The sequence below is a fragment of the Elephas maximus genome, chromosome 11, assembly GCF_024166365.1.
Source record: "Elephas maximus indicus isolate mEleMax1 chromosome 11, mEleMax1 primary haplotype, whole genome shotgun sequence".
Taxonomy (NCBI): domain Eukaryota; kingdom Metazoa; phylum Chordata; class Mammalia; order Proboscidea; family Elephantidae; genus Elephas; species Elephas maximus.
The window spans coordinates 8,168,672-8,193,655 of record NC_064829.1 but is presented as its reverse complement, the minus strand read 5'-3'; the positions used below and the strand labels follow the sequence as shown (position 1 = coordinate 8,193,655).

The 24,984-nt window shown below is 41.8% G+C and overlaps 1 protein-coding gene across 4 annotated transcripts in view; it reads left to right on the top strand.

Annotated features, from left to right (window-relative positions):
- The window catches only part of LDLRAD4 (low density lipoprotein receptor class A domain containing 4), a 771,753-nt gene that overhangs the window by 118,173 nt on the left and 628,596 nt on the right, over window positions 1-24,984 (top strand). For 2 of the 4 annotated variants that reach the window (XR_007519203.1, XM_049900290.1), the window contains exon 1: window positions 14,763-21,141. The exons of 1 other annotated variant lie outside the window; for it this stretch is intronic. The gene's annotated coding sequence lies outside the window, so the exon portion shown is untranslated. Of the gene's footprint in view, window positions 1-14,762; window positions 21,142-24,984 lie in introns of those variants that run through there. One more of the 4 variants, XM_049900289.1, reaches the window with a different exon arrangement.

The following is a 24,984-nucleotide window of genomic DNA, read 5'->3' as shown; positions in this document are numbered from 1 at the left end:
AATTTTTTAAATTCTTTTATCTGATTTTTTTTCAGCTATGTTGGTGTTGATTCCCTGGTTCTCCAGATGTCCCAGTCTGCATTCTAATTTCTCCAGTCTGCTCCTCTGACTTCCTATTGCGGTGTCTAATTCTGTATTTTTATTGTTAATCTTTTGGATTTCTACATGCTGTCTCTCTATGGATTCTTGCAACTTATTAATTTTTCCACTATGTTCTTGAATAATCTTTTTGAGTTCTTCAACAGTTTTATCAGTGTGTTCCTTGGCTTTTTCTGCAGTTTGCCTTATTTCGTTTGTGATGTCTTGAAGCATTCTGTAAATTAGTTCTTTATATTCTGTATCTGATAATTCCAGGATTGTATCTTCATTTGTGAAAGATTTTGATTCTTTTGTTTGGGGGGTTATAGAAGGTGTCATGGTCTGCTTTTTTATGTGGTTTGATATGGACTGCTGTCTCCGAGCTATCACTGGGAAACTAGTTTTTCCAGAAAATCCGCTAAAAGAAAATGCAGTCAGATCCCTATCAGAATTGCCTTTGGATTATAACTGCCACCTTGTTCCCTGTAAGGATGAAAGTCTGAGATTTGGATCATATATGCTTGGCTGTGACTGGTTCTGTGTTTTTAGTCCAATTAGGGGTGGAGTTTTGGTCCCTGGGGTTTTTTTTTTTTTTTTTTTTTTTGTTCCTTCTCTCAGGCCGAAAGAGTGGGTTAGGAAAAGACCAAAAGAAAAAAAAAAGTGGGGGAAAGCAAAGCTGCCTCGGAGCCGGAGCCGTTCTCCCTCTGGCTCAGGGAATTGCAATGTTTATGAAGCCGCCTGGGGAGGGTGGGGGAGGGATCAGCGAGATAGGAGAGTAGCACCTCAGAATATAGCCAGAGTTGCTTGTCTTGCTTGGAATGACTATTATATCTGAGATTCCTGCGGGGCATGTCGCCTATGTGTGCTGGCTGTGTGGATATTGCCCCCGGGTATCTGGCCCTCTGAAGCCACCCGCTGCCAGTCCAAATCCTAGCGTCAAGGTTCCCCTGCTGGGACGCTTTACTCCCGGCTCCAAAATCAGTCGCTGCCTCTCGGGGACTTCTTGTCCCGCCAGCCGCGTCGCCGCGCTGCTCTCGCGAACCGGCTGGGCCCCCTTCTGGGGTTAGTTCAGGGGAGTGGAGCAGCTCCCCGTGCTTGTGCCATGACAGTGCCCAGTCAAAATCCCGGCGGCACGATTTCCCGGCTGGGACGCTGCTCTCCCAGCTCCAAGACCAGTCACTGCCTCCTGGGGACTTCTCCCACCGGCTGTGTCGCCACGCCGCCCGCGCGGACCAGCTGGGCCCCCTCCTGGGGTGAGTTCAGGGGGGGTAGGGGTTGGCCCCTTGTTTGCGCCGTCAGCTCCCCTGGGCTGTGCCCTAAATCGGGCGTCAAAGGTTACCTGACTGGGACGCTGGCTCCAGGCTCTGAAAACAATCGCTGCTTCCCCGTATTTGTTCGTTTTCCGTCTCTAAATCTGTGTTTGTTGTTCAGGGTTCAGAGATTGTTATGTACGTGATCGATTCACTTGTTTTTCCGAGTCTTTGTTGCAAGAGGGTTCCGAGGTAGCGTCTACCTAGTCTGCCATCTTGGCCCCGCCTCCCTCATTGTAATTTTGATGTGCATTTCTCTAATGGCTAATGATCGTGAGCATTTCCTCGTTTATCTGTTAGCTACCTGAATGTCTTCTTTAGTGAAGTGTCTGTTCATATCTTTTGCCCATTTTTAATTGGGTTATTTGTCTTTTTGTATTGGAGTTTTTGCAGTATCATGTAGATCTTAGAAATCAGATGCTGATCAGAAATGTCATTGCTAAAAACTTTCTCCCAATCTGCAGGTAATCTTTTTTACTGTTTTGGTGAAGTCTTTGGATGAACATAGGTGTTTGGTTTTTAGGAGCTCTCAGGTATCTAGTTTCTCTTCTGCATTGCTAGTAATGTTTTGTGTACTGTTTATGCCATGTATTAGGGTTACTGGCATTGTCCCTATTTTTTTCTTCCATGATCTCTATTGTTTTAGATTTTATATTTAGGTCTTTGATCCATTTTGAGTTAGTTTTTGTGCATGGAGTGAGGGATGGGTCTTGATTCATTTTTTTGCAGATGGATATCCTGTTTTGCCGGCACCATTTGTTAAAAAGACTCTTTTCCCCATTTAACTGACTTTGAGCCTTTGTCAAATATGAACTGCTTATATGTGGATGGACTTATGTCTGGACGCTGAATTCTGTTCCATTGGTCTATGTATCTGTTGTTGTACAAGGACCAGACTGTTTTGACTGCTGTGGCGGTACAATAGGTTGTAAAATCAGGTTGGGTGAGGCCTCCCACTTTGTTCTTTTTCAGTGATGCTTTACTTATCTAGGGCCTCTTTCACTTCCATATGAAGTGGGTGATTTGTTTCTCCATCTCATTAAAAAATGTCATTGGAATTTAGATTGGAATTGCATTGTATATGTAAATCGCTTTTGGTAGAATAGACATTTTTACAATGTTACAACTTCCTATCCATGAGCAAGGTATGTTTTTCCACTTATGTAGGTCTCTTTTGGTTTCTTTCAGTAGTGTTTTGTAGTTTTCTTTGTATAGATTTTTTACGTCTCTGTTAAGATTTATTCCTAAGTATTTTATCTTCTTGGGGGCTACTGTAAATGGTATCGATTTTCTGGTTTCCTCTTTGATGCTGTTTTTGTTGGTGTAGAGGAATCCAATTGATTCGTGTATGTTTATCTTTTATCCTGATACATTGCTGAACTGTTCTATTAGATTCAGTAATTTTCTTGAGGATTCCTTAGGGTTTTTTGTGTATAAGGTCATGTGAACTGCAAATAGAGATACTTTTACTTCTTCCTTGCCAGTCTGGATGCCCTTTATTTCTTCATCTAGCCTAATTGCTTTGGGTAGGACCTCCAGCACAATGTTGGATAAGAGTGGTGATAAAGGTCATCCTTTTCTGGTTACCGATCTGAAGGGGAGTGCTTTCAGATTCTCTCCATTTAGGAAGACGTTGGCTGTTGACTTTGTATAAATGCCCTTTATTATGTGGAGGAATTTCCCTTCTATTCCTATTTTGCTGAGAGTTTTTATCATGAATGGGTGTTGAACTTTGTCAAATGCCTTTTCTACATCAATTGATAAAATCACGTGATTCTTGTCTTTTGTTTTATTGATACGATGGATTACATGAATTGTTTCCTAATGTTGAACCATCCCTGCATACCTGGTATGAATCCCACTTGGTCGTGGTGGATTATTTCTATTGGCTAGAATTTTGCTTAGGGTTTTGCATCTGAGTTTATGAGGGATATAGGTCTGTAATTTTCTTTTTTTAGTGGTGTCTCTTCCTGGTTTTGGTATCAGGGATATGCTGGCTTCATAGAATGAGTTTGGGAGTATTTCATCCTTTTCTATGCTCTGAAATACCTTTAGTAGTAGTGGTGTTAACTCTTCTCTGAAAGTTTGGTAGAAGTCTGCAGTGAAGCCATCCAGACCAGGGCTTTTTTTTGATGGGAGTTTTTAAATTACCTTTTCAATCTCTTCTTTTGTTGTGGGTCTATTTAGTTGTTCTACTTCTGTTTGTGTTACTTGAGGTAGGTCGTGTGTTTCTAGGAATTCATCCATTTCTTCTAGGTTTTCAAATTTGTTAGAGTACAATTTTTCATTTAATCTGATATGATTCTTTTAATATCATTTTGGTCTGTTGTAGTGTAGCCCATCTCACTTCTTATTCGGGTTACTTGATTCCTCTCCTGTTTTTCTTTTGTCAGTGTGGCCAGTGGCTTATCAACTTTGTTAATTTTTTCAAAGAACCGGCTTTTGGTTTTGTTAACTCTTTCAATTGTTTTTCTCTTTTCTATTTCATTTAATTCTGCTCTAATTTTTATTATTTGCTTTCTTCTTGTGCCTGAGGGTTTGTTTTGTTGCTCTCTGTTTGTTCAAGTTGTAGGGATAATTTTTTGATTTTGGCCCTTTCTTCTTTTTGTATGTGTGCCTTTATCGATATAAATTGACCTCTGAGCACTGCTTTTGCTGTGTCCCAAAGGTTCTGATAGGAAATGTTTTCATTCTCATTATATTCTATGAATTTCCTTATTCCGTCCTTAATTTCTTCTATAACCCAGTCTTTTTTGAGCAGGTTATTCAGTTTCCCAGTGTTTGATTTATTTTCCCTGGCTTTTCTGTTACTGACTTCTGCTTTTATGGCATTATAGTCAGAGAAGATGCTTTGTAATATTTCAGTGTTTTGGATTCTTCTAAGGCTTGCTTTATGACGTAATATGTGGTGTATTCTAGAGAATGATCCATGTGCAGTAGAAAAGAAAGCATACTTGACTGCTGTTGGGTGGAGTGTTCTGTATATGTCTATAAGGTTGAGTTGGTTGATTGTGGCATTTAGATCTTCCGTGTCTTTATTGAGCTTCTTTCTGGATATCCTGCCCTTCACCGAAAGTAGTGTGTTGAAGTCTCCTACTCTAATCGTAGAGCTGTCTATTTCACTTTTCAATGCTCTTAGAGTCTGTTTTATGTATCTTACAGCCCTGTCACTGGGTGCATCAATATTGAATATGGTTATATCCTCCTGGGATATTGTCCCTTCAATCATTATATAGTGTGTTTCCTTATCCTTTGTGGTCGATTTAACTTTAAAGTCTATTTTTCAGAAATTAATATTGCCACTCCTGCTCTTTTTTCATTGTTGTTTGCTTGATATATTTTGTCCATTCTTTGAGCTTTAGGTTTTTGTGTCTCTAAGTTTACAGTGTGTCTCTTCTAGGCAGCATATAGATGGATTGTGTTTTTTAATCCATTTTGCCACTCTCCGTTAATTGGTGCATTCAGTCCATTTACATTCAGCGTAATTATGGAGAGGTATGAATTTAGTGCTGTCCTTTTGATGCCTTTCTTTTCTTTTAATAATTTTTATTGTGCTTTAAGTGAAAGTTTACAAATCAAGTTAGTCTCTCACATAAAAACTGTTATACAGCTTGCTACGTATTCCCAATTATTCCCCCCGACCGCCATGAGACAGCCCGCTCTTTCCTCCCACTCTCTCTTTTCGTGTCCTTTTTCCCAGATTATAAGCCCTTCTACCCTCCCATCTCCCCTCCAGGCAGGAGATGCCAACACAGCCTCAAGTGTCCACCTGATCCAAGTAGCTTGCGCCTCACAAGCATCACTCTCCAACCCATTGTCTGGTCCAATCCCTGTCTGAGGAGTTGGCTTTGGGAATGGTTACCGTCCTCGGCCCACAGAAGGTCTGGGGGCCATGACCATCGGGTTCCTTCTAGTCTCAGTTAGGCCATTAAGTCTGGTCTTTTTATGAGAATTTGGGGTCTGCATCCCACTGTTCACCTGCTCCCACAGGGGTTTTCTGTTGCATTCCCTGTCAGGGGAGTCATCGGTTGTAAACAGTGCTGCAGTAAACATGGGTGTGCATATATCTGTTCATGTAAAGGCTTATTTTTCTAGGATGTATTCCGAGGAGTGGGATTGCTGGGTTGTATGGTAGTTCTATTCCTAGCTTTTGAAAGAAGCGCCAAGTCGATTTCCAAAGTGGTTGTACTATTTTACATTCCCACCAGCAGTGTATAAGTGTTCCAGTCTCTCTGCAGCCTCTCCAACATTTATTATTTTGTGTTTTTTGGATTAATGCCACCCTTTTTTTTTTTCTTTGTGGGAGTGAGATGATATCTCATTGTAGTTTTGATTTGCTTTTCTCTAATGGCTAATGATCATGAGCATTTCCTCATGTATCTGTTAGCTGCCTGAATGTCTTCTTTAGTGAAGTGCCTGTTCATATCCTTTGCCCATTTTTTAATTGGAGTCTTTGTCTTTTTGTGGTTGAGTTTTCACAGAATCATATAGATTTTAGAGATCAGGTGCTTGTTGGAGATCTCGTAGCTGATAATTTTTTCGCAGTCTATAGGTGGTCTTTTTACTCTTTTGGTGAAGTCTTTAGATAAGCTTAGGTGTTTGATTTTTAGGAGCTCCCAGTTATCTGGTTTCTCTTTGGCATTTTTAATAATGTTTTGTATTTTGTTTATGGCATGTATTAGGGCTCCTAATGTTTTCCCTATTTTTTCTTTCATGATCTTTATCGTTCTAGACTTTATATTTAGGCCTTTGATGCATTTGGAGTTAGTTTTTGTCATTGGTGTGAGATACAGGTCCTGTTTCATTTTTTTCCAGATGGAGATCCAGTTATGTCAGCACCATTTGTTAAAAAGACTATCTTTTCCCCAATTAACTGACACTGGGCCTTTGTCAAATATCAGCTGCTCATAAGTGGATGGATTTACGTCTGGATTTTCAATTCTGTTCCTTTGGTCTATGTTTCTGTTATTGTACCAGTACCAGGCTGTTTTGACTTCTGTGGTGGTATAATAGGTTCTAAAATCAGGTAGATTGAGTCCTCCAAATTTGTTCTTCTTTTTCAGTAATGGTTTTCTTATCCAGGGCTTGTTTCACTTCCATGTGAAGTTGGTGATTTGTTTCTCCATGTCATTAAAAAATGTCATTGGAATTTGTATCAGAAGTGCATTGTTTATACATGTGGCTTTTGGTAGAATAGACATTTTTACAATGTTAAGTCTTCCTATCCATGAACAGGGTATGTTTTTTACTTACATAGGTCTGTTTTGGTTTCTTACAGTAGTGTTTTATAGTTTTCTTTGTATGAGTCTTTTACATCTCTGGTAAGATTTATTCGTAAGTATTTTATCTTCTTGGGGGCTGCTGTGAATGGCATTGATTTGGTGAATTCCTCTTCGATGTTCTTTTTGTTGATGTAGAGGAATCGAACTGATTTTTATATGTTTATCTTATAACCTGATAGTCTCCTGAACTCTTCTTTTAGTTTCAGTAGTTTTCTTGAGGATTCCTTCGGGTTTTCTGTGTATAAGATCACGTTGTCTGCAAGTAGAGATAATTTTACTTCTTCCTTATCAGTCTGGATGCCTTTTATTTCTTTGTCTAGCCTAAATGCTCTGGCTAGGTCTTCCAGCACGATGTTGAATAAGAGTGGTGATAAAGGGCATTCTTGTCTGGTTCCCAGTCTCAGGTGAAATGCTTTTAGGGTCTCTCCATTTAGCATGATGTTGGCTGTTGGCTTTGTATAAATGCCCTTTATTATGTTGCAGAATTTTCCTTCTATTCCTATTTTGCTGAGAGTTTTTATCATGAATGGGTGTTGAACTTTGTCAAATGCCTTTTCTGCTTCAATTGATAAAATCATTGTAATCTGATATGATTCTTTTAATTTCAGTTGTGTCTGTTGTAATATGGCCCATTACATTTCTTATTTGAGTTATTTGTTTCCTCTCCTGTATTTTTTTAGTTAGTGTGGCCAATGGTTTGTCAGTTTTGTTAATTTTTTCAAAGAACCAACTTTTGGCCTTGTTAACTCTTTCAGTTGTTTTTCTGTTCTCTAATTCATTTAATTCTGCTCTAATTTTTATTATTTGTTTTCTTCTGGTGCCTGACGGTTTCTTTTTTTGATCTCTTTCTATTTGTTCAAGTTTTAGGGACAGTGCTTTGATTTTTCCTCTTTGTTCTTTATGTATGTGTGTATTTATTGATAGAAATTGACCTGTGAGCCCTGCTTTCTCTTTGTCCCAAAGGTTTTGATAGGAAGTGTTTCCAGCCTCATTGAATTCTATGAATTCTTTATTCCCTCCTTAATGTCTTCTATAACCTAGTCTTTTTTGAGCAGGGTATTGTTCAGTTTCCAAGTATTTGGTTTCTTTTCCCTGGTTTTTCTGTTATTGATTTCTACTTTTATGGTCTTATGGTCTTAGAAGATGCTTTGTAATATTCTGATGTTTTGGAGTCTGCAAAGGCTTGTTTTATGACCTAATGTGTGGCCTAGAGAGTGTTCCACATGCACCAGGAAAGAAAGTGTACTTTGCAGCTGTTGGGTGGAGTGTTCTGTCTGAGTCTATGGGGTCAAATTTGTTGATTGTAGGAATTAGATCTTCGGTATCTCTATTGAGCTTCTTACTTGATGTCCTGTCTTTCACCGAAAGTGGTGTGTTGAAGTCTCCTACTATAATTGTGGAAGTGTCTATCTCACTTTTCAAATGTGTTAAGATTTGTTTTATATATCTTGCAGCCCTGTCGTTGGGTGCATAAATAGTGAATGTGGTTGTATCTTCCTGGCAAATTGTCCCTTTAATCATTATGTAGTGTCCTTCTTTATGATTTGTGGTGACTTTAACTTTAAAGTCTATTTTGTCAGAAATTAATATTTCCACCCCTGCTCTTTTTTGATTGTTGTTTGCATGATATATTTTTTTCCATCCTTTGAGTTTTAGTTTATTCGTGTTTGTTTAATCAAAGTTGTGTCTCTTGTAGGCAGCATATAGACGGAGCATGTTTTTTATCAAGTCTGCAACGCCCTGTGTCTTTATTGGTACATTTAGCTATTTACATTCAGCATAATTATAGATTAGTATGAGTTTAGTGCTGTCATTTTGATGCCTTTTTTTGAGTGTTTTGTACAATTTCATTTTTCCAGTAACTTTTTTCTGCTGAGAAGTTTTTCTTTGTAAATTGTGTGTTCATTTTCATAGTAGCTGAATTCATTTTTGCTGAGTCGTTACGTTCATCTTGGTTTTTAATTTAAAGTATGGAATTGTTAGACTTCTTTGTGATTACCTTAATATTTACCCCTATTTTTCTAAGTAAAAACCTAACTTGTATCGCCCTATATCACCTTGGTTTCCTCTCCATATTGAAGATCTATGCCTCCTCCATTTAGTCCCTGTTTTTTGATTATTGTAATCTGTTATATAATGACATCAATGATTCCCTGTTTTGAGCATTTTTTAAAAAAATTAATATTATTTTGTTTTTGTGATTTGCCTATCTGAGTTGATATCAGGTTGTTCTGTTCTGTGACCTTGTGTTGTGTTGGTATCTTATATTATTGATTTTCTGACCAAACAATTTCCTTTAGTAATTCTTGTAGCTTTGGTTTGGTTTTTGCAAATTCTCTAAGCTTGTGTTTATCTGTAAATGTGTTAATTTTACCTTCATATTTGAGAGAGAGTGTTGCTGGATATGTGATTCTTGCCTGGCAGTTTTTCTCCTTCAGTGCTCTATATATGTCATCCCATTGCCTTCTTGCCTGCGTGGTTTCTGCCGAGTAGTCCGAACTTATTCTTACTGATTCTCCTTTGTGCGTGACTTTTCGTTTATCTCTGGCTGCTTTTAAAATTTTTCTTTATCTTTGGTTTTGCCAAGTTTGGTGATAGTATGTCTTAGTGATTTTCTTTTGGGACCTGTGTTGTATGGGGTTTGATGAGCATCTTGGATAGACATCCTTTCATCTTTCACGATGCCAGTGAAATTTTCTGCCAACAGATCTTCAACTATGCTCTCTGTATTTTCTGTTATTCCTCCCAGTTCTGGAACTCCAATCACACACAAGTTATTCTTCTTGATAGAGTCTCACAAGATTCTTAGGTGTCCTTCATTTTTTAAAATTCTTTTATCTGATTTTTCTTCAAATATGTTGATGTCAATTGCCTTATCCTCCATCTTCCCAGCTCTGCATTCCAATTCCTCAATTCTGCTCCTCTTACTTCCTATTGTTGAGTTGTCTAATTCTGTAATATTATTATTAATCTTTTGAATTTCTTATTGCTGTCTCTCTATGGATTCTTACATCTTATTATATTTTTCACTATGTTCTTGAATATTCTTTTTGATTTCTTCAACTGCTTTATCGGTGCGTTCCTTAGATTTTTCTGTAGATTGCCTTATTTCATTTCTGAGGTCATCCCTGATGTCTTGAAGCATTCTGTCTATTAGTTTTTTATACTCTACATCTGGCAATTCCGGGAATGTATCTTCATCTGAGACAGATTTTGATTCTTTTATTTGGGGGTTTGTAGATGCAATCATGGTCTGCGTCTTTATGTGATTTGATATCGACTGCTGTGTCTGAGCCATCTTTAAGATATTGTAAGGATTCATTTTATATTTCCTCACTGAGTTTTATCTTCTTGTTTTCTTTTGTTTCAGTACACCCAGATGGGCTACTAGATTGCGCTATCTTGATTGTCATAGCCTTTGAATCACTTGTGTCCTGTTACCAGCTGGTTTGAGCTGTTACCAGGTATATGAACCTACGGGTCCATTCACTATTCTTGAATATAATCAACTCAGGTGTCCTGATAGTGGGTCACCTAGTGTGTGGTGTAGGCTCTCACCTATTAACTTAGAGGAGTAGTGGTGATGGTTGTTTGTGCCAGTTTCTAGTAGTGGCAGGACGTCACACTCCGACAAGGGCAGGATGCTGACAGCCTTCCCCCATGTGCCAGTGAGGTAGGAGTGTCTCCATTCTCTAGAGCACTCTGGTGGGTGGGCTCTGCAGCTGTACCTTAGGCACCCAATGCTTGTACCTCTAAAGATTGGTAGGTGTCACTATCCTCAGACACCTTTAGCAGGTGGCTGGGTGGTTTGGGTGGAGCCTCAGCCCTCAGTTCCCTGGTGCGGATCAGCGAGGGCTCTCTTTAATAGGTAGGGAGGTATCTGACCTCCAAAACTTACCTTTCCACTGCTCAGCTAAAACAATTACAATCAGATCTCTATCAGAATTGCCTTTGCATTATAATAGCCACCAGGTTCCCTGTTGGGGTGAAAGTCAAAGACTGTGGATCTCTTAGCTTGGATGGAGCTGGCTCTGTACTGTTATTCCAGTTTAGGGAAGCCAGGGGAGGATTCTCCCCCCTCCCCGATTGTTAGTTGCTGCTTTTCTCAGGCCAGGAGAGTGGGTTAGGAAAAAAAAAAACCTGCAGCGCACTTCACTCTTTGGCCCAGGGAATTCCAATGCTAATGAAGCCAGCTGGGGCAGGGAGGGGAGGGATCAGATAGATAGGAGAGAGTAGCCCAGCAAGAGAGACAAAGTTACTTATCTTGTTTGGTGAGGATTGTTTTATCTGAGATTCCAGAGCGGTGTGTAGCCTGTTTGCAGCTGAATGGGTCCCTGCGGAGATTGCCCCAGAGGGTTAGAGCTGCATCCTATGCTTGCGCCATCTCAGGAAGCTGCATTCAGCCCCTCCGTGCTTAGTCCAAAGCCCAACGCCAAGGCCTCCTGGTTGGGACGCTGTGCTTTAGGCTCCGAAACCAGTTGCTGCTTCCCCGTGGTTTCTCATTCACCTGTCAGCCATGTCAGTGTGCAGCCTGTGTTTGCTGGCTGGGTCCCCACCAAGGTTGCTCCAGGGGGTTAGGGGGTGCGTCCTGTGCTTGCCCCGTCTTAGTAAGGTGTGATCAGCCCTACCACTCTGGCACCAGGGAACCGCAAGGGCTTAAGGCTGCAGTGCAGCACACCGGCTCCGGAAGCGGTCGCTGCTTCAGCGCATGGCTTTTTGCTCCCCTGTCACTCAGGTCAACTCCTTAGTTGTGTGTTTGATGGTCAGGGTTCGTAGATTGTCCTGTATGTAATTGATTCACTTGTTTTTTCGAGTCTTATTGCAAGAGGGATAAGCAGAAGCTTCTACCTAGTCAGCCATCTGGGTCCCACCTCCTTGATGTCTTTTTTTGGGTGTTGTTGACAGTTTTTTTTTCTCACTTAATTTTTTGTGCTAAGAAGTTTATATACTGTGTTTTCTTCATATTCGTTGTTGTTGATCTTGTTTCTGCTGAGTCTCTATTTTTTTGTCTTGTATTTTACTTTGATATGTAGGATAGTTTGCTTTGTAGGTACCTTAATATTTACCCCTATTTTTCTAAATTTAAACCTAACTTTTATTTCTTTGTATTGCCTTGTCTTCCAATACATAAGAAAGATCTATGACTACAGTTTAGTCCTTTTTCATTGTTTTAAGATTGTCTTCTTTTACATAATAACATCACTGTTTCCCTGTTTTGAGTGTTTTTTTTAAACCTCGATTTATTTTTGTGTGATTTCTCTGTCTGAGTTGACATCTGATTGCTCTGCCCAGTGTTCTAGCCTTGGGTTGATACCTGATATTATAGATTTTCTAACCAAAGAACTCCCTTTAATATTTATTTTAGTTTTGGTTTGGGTTTTATGAAGCCTCTAAACTTCTGTTTATCTGTACATGTCCTAATTTCCCCTTCATTTTTGAGAGACAGCTTTGCTGGGTACAAGATTCTTGGCTGGCCATTTTTTTCCTTTAATGTTTTGTATAAGTCATCCCATTGCCTTCTTGCCGGCATGGTTTCTGCCGAGTAGTCTGAGCTTATTCTTATTGACTCTCCTTTGTAGGTGACTTTTCGTTTATCTCTAGCTGCTCTTAAAATTCTCTCTTTATCTTCGGTTTTGGCAAGTTTGATTATAATATGTGTTGGTGACTTTCTTTTAAAATCTACCTTATGTGGAGTTCATTGAGCTTCAGATAGATATCTTCTCATCTTTCACACTATTCTTTCTGTATTTTCTGTTATCTTTTCCTGTTCTGGTACTCTAGCCACTTGCAGGTTATTTCTCTTGGTAGAGTCCCACGTGATTTTTAAGGTTTCTTCATTTTTAAAAAATTCTTTTATCTGATTTTTCTTCAGATATATTTGTGCTAAGTGCTTTATCTTCAAGTTTACCAATTCTGACTTCCAGTTGCTCAGTTCTGCTCCTCTGACTTTCTATTGAGTTGTCTACTTCTGTAATTTTATTGTTAATCTTCTGAATTTCTGATTGCTGTCTCTCTATTCTTGTAGCTTATTAAATTTTTCATTCTGTTTTTGAATAACCTTTTTCCTTTCTTCAACTACTTTACTGTGTGTTCCTTGGCTTATTCTGCATATTGCCTGATCTCCTTCCTAATTTTGTTCCTGATGTCTTGAAGAATTCTGTGTATTAATCTTTTGAATTCTTCATTTGGTAATTCCAGGAAGGCACCTTAATCCAGAAGATTCATTGATTCTTTGTTTTGAGAGCTTGTTGAGGCGATCATGGGCAGTTTCTCTATGTGACTTGATATTGACTGTTGTCTGTGAGCCATCTATAAGTTATTGTATTAGTTTATTTTATGTTTGCTTACCATATCATAGTTTCTTGTTTTGTTTTGATATGCCTAAATGGGTTCCTTGAGTGAGCTAGCTTGATTATTTTTGCCTTTGGAGCTCTGATGTCCTGTCCTCAGATGGCTAGGGTTGTTATCTGGTATATCAGTCTAGGAGTCCATTCACTTTTCTTGTATGAATTCAGCTCAGATATCCAGGTAGCTTATCATCAAGTGTGTGGTACAGCCTCTGTCCTACAGCCCTAGAGGGGCAGGGGTGATTGGTGTAGGTACCAGTATCAAGTTGCATCAGGGGATCACACTCTGAACAAGGCAGGGGGCTGAGAATTGTCCCCCATGTGTCTCTGAGGAAAGTGGGTCTGTCTTGCCTAGAGCGTTCAGGTGGGTTCGTTCTGCAGACGGACCATGGGCACCCAATATTTTTAGTTGTAAAGACTGGGAGGTACCAGTTATCCTTGGACCCTTGTTGCAGGTCGCTGGGTAACCTGAATGGATCCACCAGTCCTTAGGCCCCTGATGTGGGTAGGTTAGGACCATGTTTAATAGGCAAAACAATGTCTAACATCAAACACCCACCTGTCCACTGCACAGCGGAAATGGTTGGAGTCTGCCAACAAGGGCCTGTTATCCTGAAATACTCCCATGAGGTCCATGGGTGCGTAAATGTATTCGAAGTCCATGAACCATTTATGCCTGTGCAGGAGCTGCTTCTGTCCTGAGCTTGCCCGGTTAGTGGAGCTGACAAATAATCTTTTCCCCAATTGTGAATTTATTCCTTCTCCAAGGCCGGGAGGATGGCTCCAGGTGTTCAATAGGGCCTATCTCAGTTCCAGGGAAATCAACAGCCACTGAAGCCAGCTTGAGGGCGTGGGGCACGGTGAAATATACACAACTACTTAGCTTTTGCCGAGAGCGCCGTTCTTCTCTGGTTATGGAGGTGTGAGTAGGTTGTGCAGCTGGCTGCTTCTCCCTGAGGTAACTGCGTCCAAACGCTACTACCAGTCTGCTGCAGCCACTCCTGGGAATGGTGCCTGAGTGATTTTGGTGATTCAGATCCGGCAACTCCTCTCCCCTTTTGAACTGATTCTCCCTGCCCCTCAGTCCATTTTCTAACTTTGCCTTTGATATTCGGGCTCTGAAGTTGTCATAAATATAATCGTTTCACTTGTTTTTTCCGAAGTTTGTTGTAAGAGGAACTTGCTATTCTGCCATCTTGGTCCCGCCTCTCCTCTTGCTCTTTTTTGATTGTTTTGTGCTTGGTATATTTTTTTCCATCCTTTGAGTTTTGGTTTGTTTGTGTCTTGAAGTCTAAGATGTGTCTCTTGCAGGCAGTATATAGATGGATTGTATTTTTTTATCCATTCTGTCACTCTGTGTCTTTACCGGTGCATTTTGTCTATTTATATATCTTTGTGTGTGTGTGTGTGTGTTGCTGCCAGTTTATTTGTCCCACTTAATTTTCTGTGCTGAGTTGTTTTTCTTTATATATTTTCTTCCCTCTTTTTTATTGTTGATTTTGTATTCGCTGAGTCTTTATTTTATTTTATTTTTTATTTTGATGTGTAGGATTGTTAGTTTCCTTTGTGGTTACCTTAATATTTACCCCTATTTTTCTAAGTTTAAACCAATCTTTTATTTCTTTGTATCGCTTTGACTTCCTCTTCATATGAAATATCTTTGAATACACTTTTAGTTCCTCTTTGTTTTAATATTTTCATCTTTTACATAATAACATCTCTGTTTCTCTGTTTTGAGCATTTTTTACTTTGATTTATTTTTGTGATTTCCCTATCTGGGTTGATATCTGGTTGCTCTGTCGTGTGTTCTAATCTTGGGTTGTTATCTGCTGTTATTGATTTTCTAACTGGAGAACTCCCTTTATTATTTCTTGTAATTTTGGTTTGGTTTTTACAAATCCTCTAAACTTCCTTTAATCTGGAAATGTCCTAATTTCAGCATCATATTTGAGAGACAGTTTTGCTGTATATGTAATTCTTGGATGGCAGTTCTTTTCCTTCAAGTCTTTATGTCATCCCGTTGCCTTCTTGCTTGCATGGTTCCTACTGAGTAGCCTGAGCTTAGTCTTATTGACTCTCCTTTGTAGGTGACTTTTCATTTATCCCTAGCCGCTCTTAAAATTCTCTTTTTATCTTTGGTTTTGTTGCATTTCATTATAATATATTCTGGTGACTTTCTTTTGGGATCTACCTTGTATGGGGTTTGATGAGCATCTTGAATACATATCTTCTCATCTTTCACAATATCAGGGACATTTTTTGCCAACGAATCTTTGACAATTCTCTCCGTATTTTCTGTTGTCCCCCTCTGTTCTGGTACTCCAGTCACTCATAGGTTATTCGACTTGATACCCACCCAGCCCAACCTGATGCGTCTTGATAGTCCCACATAATTCTTAGGGTTTTTTAAAATTCTTTTCTTATTTTTCCTTAAATATGTTGGTGTCAGGTTCTTTATCTTCAACTTCACTAATTCTGACTTCCATTGCCTCAATTCTGCATCTATGACCTTCTATTAAGTTGTGTAATTCTGAAATTTTATTGTTAATCTTCTGAATTTCTCTTTGCTGTCCCTCTATGGATTGTTTCAGCCTATTGAATTTGTCATTATACTCTTCTCTAATCTTCTTTAGTTCTGCTATTGCTTTGTCTGTGTGTTCCTTGGCATGTTCTGCAGTTTGCCTGATCTCCTTCTTGATCTTGAAGATTTCCATGTATTAATCTTTTCTATTCTACTCCGGTAATTCCAAGAAATTTTCTTCCTTTGGAAGATTTCTTAATTCTTTGTTTTGGGAGCTTTCTGAAGTCATCATGGTATGCTTCTTTATGGGATTTGTTATTTACTATTGTTGCCAAGCCATCGATAATTATTGTCATCAAGCCATCAATAAATTATTATATTTATTTATTTTATGTTTGCCTAGTGTTATCTAGCTTCTTGTTTTTTATTCCCAAATAGGCTGCTCAAGTGAGCTAGTTTGATTATTGGGACCTTTGAAGCTCTAACATCCTGTCAGCAGGTGGTTAGAGCTGTTACTAGGTATGTGAGCCCAGGAATCTGTTTACTTTTCTTGTACGGATTTAGCTCAGGTGTCTAGGTCACTCAGTATGTGGTGCATGCTCTGACCTACAGTCCTAGATGAGCAGGGGTGATTGGTGTAGGTACAGGTATCTTGGCTGCAGTAGGGGTTCATGTGCTGAGCAAGGCAGGAGGCTGACAACTGCCTCTGAGTGTCTGTGAGGAAAGCATGTCCCTGTTCCGTAGAGCACACTGGTAGTTGGGTTTTGCAGCTGGACTGTGGACACCCAGTGCTGCTGGCTGTAAGGACTGGAGACACCACTGATTCTTGGACCCCTGTTGTGGGTGGCTAGGTGGTGTGGGTGGAGCCACCAGCCCTCAGGCCCCTGATGTAGGTAGGTAAGGATCCTGCTTAATATGTAGAACCAAAACCAAACCCAGTGCCGTCAAGTCGATTCCAACTCACAGCGACCCTGTAGAGAGGTGTCAAATGTCAGAAACCTGCCTCTCCCCCATATAGCTGAAACAGTTGATGTTAAACTTCAGGTATATACCCTGATGTATTGTGCTAATGGGGGCTTACACTGTTGAAATGGGCCCACAAAGGTCTATGCCGGAGTGAAAGGCATTCAGAGTCCTTGGACCACTTATGCCTGTGCGTAGGCAAAGGAGCTATTTCTGCCCTGAGTTCCTGACTTAGGGGAGTTGGCAGATTATTTTTGCTTGTTTGTTAATTCGTTCCCTCTCCAAGGACGGGAGAATGGCTCAGGGCACATGAGAGGTCTTACTTCTGGCCCAGGGGATGTGGCAATCTCTGAAGATAGCTCAGACCCAGTGTAGTGTGGGAAGAGGGCAGGTAAGTGGGAGAGAAGTTTTTCCCAAAGGCGTGTTTTTTGATCCACTCAGTAGGTTAGATGCATGTACTTTTGCCAATTGAGTGTCACTTTTCGCTGATTCTGGAGGCATGAGTAGACTCTCCACTGCTCAGTCTCAGTGTAGTCCCAGTGTAGAAAATGCGTCCTGAATGCTACTGCTTGCTTCACCACTGGTGCCAGCCGATCCCGGCCTGCAGGGTGCCCGTTCCCCCTGGTTCAGGTTTGGCAAATCCTCACTGCTTCTGGACCCTCCAATTCCTCGTCTTTGCCTTTGATGTTCAGGGCTCCTAGATTATTATACATAATCGATTCTCTTGGTTTTTTTGGGGGGATCTTTGTTGTAATTGGGACCACAGGAAGCTTCTGACTACTCCACCATCTTGACCCCCTGATTAGAATATTCCTTTTAATTAAAACTAGTCCTTCCAATATCTGAAATAGACGTGCTTTATCCACAATATTCTTTGTAATCAAAACGATTTTTCTCTCAAATGTAGCAAAAACTAAATATATTTATTCATTCAACTTTTATTTTAAACTTAAACAAAAACCAAACCCCTTGCCAATGAATTAATTCTGACTTCATAGCTACCCTGTAGGACAGAACAGAGCTGCCCCATAGGGTTTCCAAGGAGCAGCTGGTGAATTCGAACTGCTCTACCGGGGCTCCATTGTGAACATAGTTTAAATAAAATGTAGCTTAAAATGATTAAAAATCTTCGTTTTAAAATAAAGTCTTAAAGAGCTTTTGACGTGGCTTCTCGGGAAGTCGGATTAGCATTTTGTTTCAATAGATCTGTGTCGTTTGACCGAGATAAATTTGTCATTTTGGTTGGGAATGAAAAATTTATTGATATGAATGGAAAGTTAAGAATGAGCCACAAGTTTTTTCTTTGAAAATTTTCTTAGGGAATTTTTTGTTTAAAACCTTTAGCCATCAGATAGCTAAATGCCAGAGAAGTGGCAAGGGTATTTGGCAAAAGTAGTTACTACTGAGCAGCATTGCTAAGCACTGATTCACGCTCAGAGGCAGAATGAGAGAGTCAGTAGTGGAGAAATTACACATTCATCGTTTGTGGGAAGAGCATGGGGCTAATTATCTGCCACCTCCTTTGAAATTCATTTTGAGTTTCTGAGCTCTGTTTTGAAGGTTTGAATGAATTCACTTGTTCTGGCCTTATTGTAGGGACTAGACATTGACAAATCGTAATTCCTTTAGTTTGGTACATTTTTTAAAATGTGAAGGGCCTGCCATGTGCCCATGCTCTGCAAGGCCTTGGGGTGCTAGGATGGTAGTGATAGCCACCAACTAGGAGAAATAACTTTTCACTTTTGGATGGAGGTAGGGCTGTTTCTGATGCACAGTTATGTATGCATTTAATATATACGTATGTATTTTAAATGTTCCTATATTTAGCTAATTACTAAACTAGTTTTATTACTTTTGCCGCATAACAAATTATCGTAAGTTTCCTGGCTTAAAGCATCACACATCTATGATCTCACAGTTTCCATGGTCAGGAGTCTGGTATAGCTTAGCCAGGTCCTCTGCTCAGAGTCTCATGGGCTGCAATCAAGGTGTCGGCTGTGATCCTCTCTCATCTGGAGGACTGACTGGCAAGACTCCACTTCTAAGCTCACTCAAATTCTTGGCAGAATTCATTTCCTGGTGGTTTTAGGACTGAAGTCCCAGTTGCCTTGTTGGCTCTCAGGCAGAGACTGCTCTCAGCTTCTATAGGCTGCTCATGTTCCCCACCGCATGGCCCCTCTCAGGGCCTCTCATAGCATGGCTGCCCACTTCTCCACAGTCACAAGGACTCTCACTCTGCAGTCTGAGGAGACGGAGTCTTATATAAGGTAATCTCATCAGGCCATGACCTGCTTTCACCTGTGCCATAGTCTTTTGGTTCGAAGCAAGTTACGGTTCCTGCCTGCACTCAGAGGAGAGGCCACACAAAGGCATGACTCTTTGGGAGCTGTCTTAGTCATCTCGTGCTGCTATCACAGAAATACCACAAGTAGATGGCTTCAACAAACAGAATTCTCTTATAGTTTAGTAATCTTTTAAAAAAAAAAAAAAGCTGCTGTCGAGTCAGTTCTTGAAGTCCAAATTCAGGCTGTCATCTCCAGGGGAAGGCCTTCTCTCTGTTGGCTCTGGAGGAAGGTCCCTGTCTTCAATCTTCCCTTGGTCTAAGAGCTTCTCCACGCAGGAATCCCAGGTTTCAAGGGCGAGCTCTGCTCCCAGCACTGCTTTCTTGATGGTATGAGTTCCCCATGTGTCTCGTCTTGCTTCTGTCTTTTATATTCAAAAGAGATTGGCTTAAGACACAACCTAATCTTGTAGATTGAGTCTTGGCTCATTAACATAACTGCCGATAATCCCATCTCATTAATATCATAGAGATAGGATTTACAACACATAAGAAAATCACAAAATGGTGAACAATTACACAATACTGGGAATCACGGCCTAGCCAAATTGGTACACATATTTTTGGGGGACACAATTCAATCCATAGCAGGAGCCATCTTAGAATTCTGCCTTCTACAATTATTTCTAGTGATTCCCAAGATATCAGAGCATTTGAATCCTAGGAAAACTGACTAGCGCATCCCCAGTTGAGGAGCAAACACTGTGATCTGGAAAATCAAGAGTGGATTGTTTCTTCTCCCAAAAAATCAATACCAAACCCGCTGCTGTCAAGTTGATTCTGACTCATAGCAACCCTAGAGGAGAGAGTAGAACTGCCCCATAGGGTTTTCGAGGAGCACCTGGTGGGTTCGAACTTTTGATTAGCAGCTGAACTCTTAACCACTGCACCACCAGGGCTTCTTTCTTCTGGTGGGTAGAAAAAGGAAGAGAAAGGAGAGTCAGGCAGCAGTTCACACTATTAGCGAGAAGGAGTTACACAAATCAGCTAAGTGTTGGGCTGCTTTTTTCAGGGGCTCACATAGGGCCCTCAAGCCACATGCAGCCATGTTTTTGGTGGAATAGCTTAGTGCTGGCGGATTGCTCAGGAGGGACATTTGCAGGAATATGCTTAAGGGACAGGTCTCCTGTAGAGCGCACTGTGCACACAGGCTGGACAGATGGAGGCTTAGTCAACCTTGAGCAGCAGTGCCATGGTGCAAGCTGGCAGGCTGAGCGCTGAGTGGTGCTGGCAGCATCTGAGGCAAAGCTTGCCTGAGTATACACGGCACTGCTCCCTCTAGTCCGCCTGCAGGCTCACCTGAGTGGGCTGGGGTCAGAGTGTGTGGACTGGAGCCAGACAAAGCCCAGGGGCAGTATGCGAGGACATGCTGCCAGCGAGGGTGGAGGGCAGGGTAGAAAACGGCCTGTAGACAGTCACAGAACTCAGCACCCCTGCTGGATCTGCTCGAATGCAGGGCCAGTGTGGCTTCCACAAAATGTGCCGTAAGTCTCAGGGAGGGAAAGGTGCAGCAGCACCCACCTCTCTTTAAAATTAAGGATTCGTGCCTCATGTGGTCTCAACATAATCTGTATGCTAAGAAAGAAAATGGTCTTTTCACAGCCATATTTAGGAGGTCTATGAATTAAAAAGGAAACCCTGGTGGCGTAGTGGTTAAAAGCTATAGCTGCTCACCACAAGATCGGTAGTTCGAATCCACCAGACCCTCTTTGGAAACCATATGGGGCAGTTCTACTCTGTTTTACAGGGTCGCTATGAGTCAGAATCGACTCGACGACAATGGATGGGTGAATTAAAAAGAAAACTGAGTTCGCTGCCTATTGTCTGTGGTGCTGTAGGAGGACGTGCAGGAATATCCTCTATGGCTCACAGTGAAGAGGCCCGTGGCTTTGAATGAACAGGGTGCTTCCTTTCACTGGAACATGAAAACATAGTTCTTGTTTTCCATTTTTTTTTGGCTGCTATCAAGTTCAGAGTGCAATTTTGCTACTAAGCAATCACATCCCTTTACCCAGATGCTTTGCTATAATTTTTCACTCTTCATTCCTTGACACTTCTCTTGGTATTCTTATTTTATTACTTTTGGGATCTGTACCTTTTATCTTGACAGCCCTCCAGAATTTTTTGGAACTTGGGGGGTGATTGGGGGATGATTAACTAAAAGAAACCAGGAAATGGTTCACTGAAATCCTTTATTTTTCATTCTAGTAGTTGGAACTCTACATTTATCACCTCAAATTTCTATCTCCTGGCTGGGCCGTTTTCAAGAACCATCATCAGTCTTCAAACAGATTAAAAGGTGAGTAGAATTTAAGACTTCTCTGTGATCAATTCTGTGACTTCTAAAATTTTGTCACAGCACGAGCCATTCTGATGGTTTTCATCTGAAGAAAGTTGTACCAGTTTCTAGGTTCAGAAACTGTCTGCCTACCCCAGCTTTTCCTGATGGTATCAGACTGAATGTGACTTTTCTTCCTTGCTTTACACATGAGTACATTCACAGTGGGTCGTGAATGTATATGAAGTCATATGTTTATATTTACTCAAATTCCTGAGGCAAAACAGTCTTTTTATTCAACTTGTATTTACTGCTGAGCCTGGGCATTTAGTGCCCAGATACTTAAAAACATTTAAGAGTAGGGAGCAATGCGGTTCTTTGTTTATCATTCTATCATTCTAAATTCTTTGCTTGGCTTGGCCTCCTAGTTCTGGAATGTGGGGATCCCTGGAGGTGTGAGCGAGCCGCTATGCTCGCTCACTGCCCGTGCTCGCGTGCTCGCGTGCTCGCCTGCCGTCACAGCAGGCTGCATGCCTGTGCTTTTCCCTCCCTCAGCTACTGGGGTGTGCTGTAGGCAGGCTTGCCTTACTCCTCTCGGTGTCACGTTGGTCTGTGCTGTGAAATGGGAGTGGCCTCCTAGTTTGTTCCATTTGTTGTTAAATTTGTGAGCCTGTGTGCACGTGCTACCTCTTTGGTGGGGTGGGTGTAGTGGGTGGGGCTCAAAGCCCAATTCAGAGCCCAGCCTGGCCCTGTGGGCAGGCAGTCAGTGAAAATGGCAGCCTGGTGCCGGGGAAGGGCTGTAGAGAATACCAGGAGCACCCCTCTACCCCGCGCCTCCATCCCCCAGCTCTTCTCCCTGGGCTTCTGTTATATGATTGCTCTCCTGCGTGACTGCCAGGACATCAAGTGAAGTATGTGTAAGTCTTCAGGAAAGTAAGACGTTCTGTAGAATGACAGGTGTTAAATTTTTCTAAAATTTTAATGTGCCTTTACGTATTGCCAAGTATGAGTCGTTGCTGATGGCAAATCCCCTACTAGAGTGTAACTTTTATAAGGGCAAGGGTTTATTTTCTTTGTGTGTTTTTTCCTTCCAAGGCCTAGAGCAGTGCCTGGCACGTCCTTCAAATGAAATGCATTGATGAGGAACATGGGAGGCGCTCTCAGCATGTCTCCAGGCCCTTTTACTTACGATTGCTATGGAATTAGAAAAAAAAAATTTTTTTCCTTTTTTTTTTTTTTTTACCTAATGTTGTTCCTCACCAAGGCATGCAGACCCTGGCATTTAAATGGGCTTCACATTTGGAACCTTTCCAGAATCGTGGGCGCTAAAAAGCATGTGCTACATAAAAGCTCCGTTCTGATTCCGTGGTGAGCACAGCTCGTCTGTGTTGCTGAGTTGAGAGCCATTCCTTTCTTTCTGGAGTAGACTTCACTGTCAGTGTCTGGAAATGTGGAGCACCTTTTCTGAGCCCTCACGGAAGGCAGTAAGCGCACAGTGGGCTCTCAGCCTGCGTGCCCCAGTGTTCGCACTGGGTGCTCACGTGATCCCCTTATCAACCCGGCATGGAGGGGTGGGATGAAGACTGCATCCCTTCCGACTTGGAGAACATGAATCCCTGGCACCACTTTTCTTCCATGATTTGGCACACCCAGCAGGAGCTCACTATGGGGGCACCAACTCGGCCTGTCAGGGGTGATCGAAGTGCGGGTGTGCGCTTTATCTTCCCTTTCCTCATCTCAAGTACAGTCCCCACCCACTCTATCCACAGCCCTAGAACTATCCTCCAGTAGAATTTTCCAGGTCACTGAACACCTGCTGGACTGTGCTTCTCAGCGCCGTGCAACCTGAATTACAAAATTTCAACAAAACTAGAAATAATTCTTTCAAATTACCTAAATACCTGATTTAATCTATGTGGGGCTAGCTCTTTCTGCTGGCTGTTTAACTGTTTTCAGAACTGGTAATGGAATGCTGTTTCTTGACAGCTGTCCGGTTGTGGCTTTTAAATGAGTTGTGTGGCTGTGTTGCGCTTTCTGAGTGGCAGAGCAGCCATTACTGTGCATCTGACGTGTCGAGGACCGCACCTCTGGAGGTGACTGTCCTGATATCTGTTGTTGCTCTGTTACTTGCATGGTCGTGTTCCTTACTGACACATCACTAAGTGCTGTAGGGTGCCCGGGGCCTTGCCTCTCTGTGGGTGTGGGCAGCTGGCTGAGCAGACCCCGGGCGATAGGGCTTTGCATGACCTGTAGAAGATGCCTGTCCCACAGGATGCTGGACTATGGATTTGGTTTTGAGATTGGGCTGGGTCCCCGTGCTCAGGTTGTTATCAAACACGTTTTTAAGTTTCGACATCCTGATTAAGGTAAAGCTGTGCCTTGTCACGTTGCCTGTGTGAGGGTGGTGGGAAGGCAGCTGCAGTTAGACAGATGGCCCTCCTATCCAGGCCTGCTTTACTTGGTCACCTGAGCCCCACTGACCCTCCTGAGTCTCAGCTTTTCTCGTCTTTAAGTGGGGTAACTTTTATCTTGTGGAATTTTGCGGAAGATGCCTAATTCGGCATTCAGCATGCCATAGGGACTCCATAAAGTGTTAGTTACTGTTTTTCACCCAGAGGCAAGCTCTCACAGAGGGAGGAATGTGGAGGCCCTTGTTTCTCTTTCAGGATTAAGGGGGCTTTTTGAAAGGATTCCACAAGGCCCATCCAGGTTCTGCCCGTTTCCTGTCCTTTTCCTGAGGACAGGCCTCAGACTGGGGTCTGGTGGGCATCTCTTTAATTCCTTCAAGGGGCCTTTACAGGGCTTGGAGCAGACGGTGGGTTCCAGAGCGGCGTGAGACCCACAGTCCCAGTGGACAGACATTTTGCAATGAAGAAGGTAATCTTGGCCACTCTTAACTTTCTGTCTCTGTGTTAAATTTAAACCCTTAAGGTAAAATCAGAGATGATCAGTAGTACTGGGAAAAGCTTCCCCTGGGAATCTGTGTCCTGCTGCCTACACAGGTATATCACATAATTTGCATTTCCACCATATAACTTATGAAGCTCTCTCTGGCATCACAGAGTAAAATAGATTAAATCTTGAAAATGTAATGAAACAATTAGAGCCAAGTATAAATGACTAAATTGCCTAGGGGTACTAACTTGAGTGAGAGCTTGCATTGTGTCTTAAAATTAGGCCCGTTCAGAGTCTGCACTCCATTTCCTGTCTGCCTGAGAGGCTGGCAGTGGTGGGAGGGTCCTAGTTAAACAGGTTCTGATTCTCCTCTGGGCTCTGTGACCTCAGGCCTCTGGCTTGCCTCCAGGTCTGCCAGAGAAGTAGGGGCTAAGGTCAGGAGCCCTAGACCACTTCTTTCCCTCATGTTAAGAGTGGCATTGAGAAGAATAGAGACACAAGAGGGCTCCAGAAGGCTGTGTCCCCGAGGTTTAGAAGATGGATTAGACAAAACTAGCAAGAGGTAGGCTGGAGGAAGAAGGCTGCTTTTAGAGGCCAGAAGAGAGACTGTTACCGCTACAATTTCTCTCTGGCCTGGGCACTTGGGGATGGTCTCAGCCTGGTTTTTGGATTCTGTCCTTTTATTACTGGATTATATTATTTTCTTATCAAGTCGACAGAGTCATGTCAGAAAAACACCTTCACATCTTGCTGTAAAGTCAACCCTGTTAGCAGCTTCCTCAGCCCATACCTCACACAGTATCGTCAGACTGCTAAAAAGCCAACACAAGTTCTGTGGGGGAGGCTTGGGTGGGGAAAAGAGTGTGAAAATAAACCTTTCAGAGATTCTGGTTGCTTGCCGGTGTGTGTATTTTCCATGGTGCAGGAGGTTAGAAATAGCTTTGTTTTTTATGGGTTTTGCAGCAGCAG